The sequence below is a fragment of the Antrostomus carolinensis genome, unplaced genomic scaffold, assembly GCF_000700745.2.
Source record: "Antrostomus carolinensis isolate BGI_N321 unplaced genomic scaffold, ASM70074v2 scaffold31541, whole genome shotgun sequence".
In the NCBI taxonomy this organism is placed as follows: Eukaryota; Metazoa; Chordata; class Aves; order Caprimulgiformes; family Caprimulgidae; genus Antrostomus; species Antrostomus carolinensis.
Genome location: NW_010296759.1, coordinates 1 through 2,826, shown reverse-complemented (window position 1 = coordinate 2,826; position 2,826 = coordinate 1).

The window sequence follows — 2,826 nt, the reverse complement described above, 5'->3', positions numbered from 1 at the left end:
GCCTAGCACCAGCCATTAAAACTGACACACTTGACAAAGAGCAGCTTTCCTCCAACTCATCCAGTGTATTCAACAAGTAGCTCAAATTAAGCATCCCAAAACTATATCATCTCAGGGTTGGAAGGGAAAAGCATTAGGAGAAAGAAAAATAATGTAATACAAAAATGTCCAGTCTGCAGAGGTGATCAGGTCAAAGCCACCAGGATTTCTGAGAAGAGGAAGAAAAGAGGCTGTTAACCCATTTGACCTCTGGCCAGGACATGGAGACACTCTATAAAAGACATCCTGCCTTTAGAGTGCAAGGACAGTGTAGCGTTCCCAGGTGGCCTTTGGTTTATGGCAGAGCTTGGTTGGTGAACTCAGAGAAATGGAGGCTCTGTCCTCTGCACTCTGAAAACACCTCACACATCTTTAGTGTCTTGTCCTGGGTTTCCACTCAGTGCTAAGCTTGAGCTATACTTAAAAAAAACAGGTTTTTAGGGGCAGAAGAGTAAATCTGATTCTTTCGCTTCGGCCCCAGGCTTGAATTTGCTGTCACTAAGCTACTCCTTGGAAAGAGGAGCCAGGAAAAAACAAAGCAAAAACCAAATTTAATGCCTAGTGACAAAGCCATTGTAACAACACGGTTCCAAAATTCAGGGCTTAGGGCTGTAAAGAAATGTATATATTTTTCTGGCAACAGAAACCAGCATTAGTGGGAACACCTTCCCTCGGTAACGCCTGCTCTATTTTAAATCTACTGCTTTTGTCCTACACACAGTAGTTGTTTTAAAGCTGGGCTGTATGTTGGAGAGCCCCCATGCAGTGTCACTCCATCCTGCATCTGCTTATGGACTTAAAACAGCTCCTGATTTAAGACCCAAAGAGCTGAGAGGAACTTTATCACTGACCTCATCTCCTGAGTGCTGAATTTGTCACGTCTGGGTTTATGGAGCATTTGCCTTGGGCTGCCTTCTTGTACAGGAGGCAGGGATAGAAGGGAGATGAGTCATTCATTAACTCGATCAGAAGATTTCATCTGATTTGTGATCTCCTTTGGAATGTGCATTTGTGACTGATTAATCGTAATGGAGACTCTGTGCTGAGGGGAAGAGAAAGCCTCTGGAATCTCTCATGCAATGAGATCACCTTGTTTGTTCTTGCTGTAGGACAGAAATTAATTTTGCACAACTCCCGACGTAGTTTACTAATACACTAACGTTGTCACCCCCCTGATTGTAATGCATCCTTTTGAAGACAATTAAATATACAATATGAGAGCTATTGGGTGATTACTCTGTTCTTGATGGCCATAAGGGCAAATCTGTTAAGTGCAGCTTTTGTTCTGGTGAGAGGTACGGGGTGAAAAGCTGGTATTCATCTCAATTTTACATGACTGAAAAGCAGCCATTCCACTCATGACTTCATAGTCTGGTTTACAAGGAACTTTACCCACACCTCACCCCAAAAAATATGTGTCAGAAATATATGAGTAGAAATATATTGGTCTCAGTAATGCCTCAGTTTCAGTAAGAATTGTTTTACAAGGAGCCAAAAAGGAAATGTCCCTTAAATCTTGGCAGAACTGGTGGCACTCATGAATGTGAAAATTCTAAGTTGGAGAGGTAAGTTAAACTAAAGGGGTTTGGTTGGTTGGTTGGTTGGTTTTTTTTACTAAAGCCTCATGATTTCTAGGTTTATTTAAGCATCTCATCTGTACAGACTTTGAGCAACCTGGTCTAGTGGAAGGTGTCCCTGCTGACGGCAGGGGGGTTGGGACTGGATGAGCTTTAAGGTCCGTTCCAATCCAAACCATTCTATGATTCTATGATACTGGTATAATGGGTGTAACACCCAAACACCTATATAGGGTGAGAGCACAAACCATCAGGGTTCCCAGCAGGAGCTAAGTTTACTTGGAAAAAAACTTGCTCTGGAGCGTGTACTACTCGCAGCCTTTCCCTTTATAACCCCAGGCTCACTGAGATACCAAAGTACAACTATAATTAGGATGTACAAGCTAATTTCTCAAAGGAACACAGAGGTTATGTCTGCACTTGGCCACTGTCAGCCAGAAGGGCATTTAATTTACCACAGTGGATGGCTGCCTGGTACAAATAGGCTTAACTGGGACAGCATCGCTACAAAATAGGAGCCAGCACACACACAGCTCAAGGGTACGAGGGTGCAGGGAATGGTTTTACTATTGCCAACGTAGAGGAAAAGCTTCCACCTAACAGAAAATTGGTGCTGGTTGTACAAACTGAGCGGGGAGTCTCCGTTATGGACAGTGAATGTGCTCAGAAAACCCCCTGCCAGTGCGATTCCATGTGTGTGTTTAGTGCTGGTCTTTTTCCTTTTGTAATAAATAATACTGCAAATAAATCCTTGTTAAACGTTCAATATATATTCTTTGATCCAGGGTGAAAAATTAAAAATGTAAATTAGAAAACTGCAGGTAAAAGGTGATTAATTATTTGGAGGAAGAGGGCTGGAGTGCTTGGGGTATTATCATGAAATGGACATTAATTCCTTCGCTGCTGTATGTGAGGGGCACTGTGGAGTCACCCAGCAGGGACAACACTGGGTTTTAGAACAAGGACTGATCTGCTCGGTCACTAACAGCAGCGGGGGAGAAAAAAGAAGAAAAATATATTTGTGTTATTTAAAAAAAAATGTTTGGTTTTTTTTTTTTTTTTTTTCGGAGAGATGTTCTGACGTGCGCGTTTGGGAGGAAACATGAATATTTAAAGAGGAAAAAAGACACTGGAGTGAGTGTCCCGGCCAGTTCCCGGACGCTGAGGCGGCTCTGGGCCTTGTGCTGCATTTCACACCCTGATTTTACCC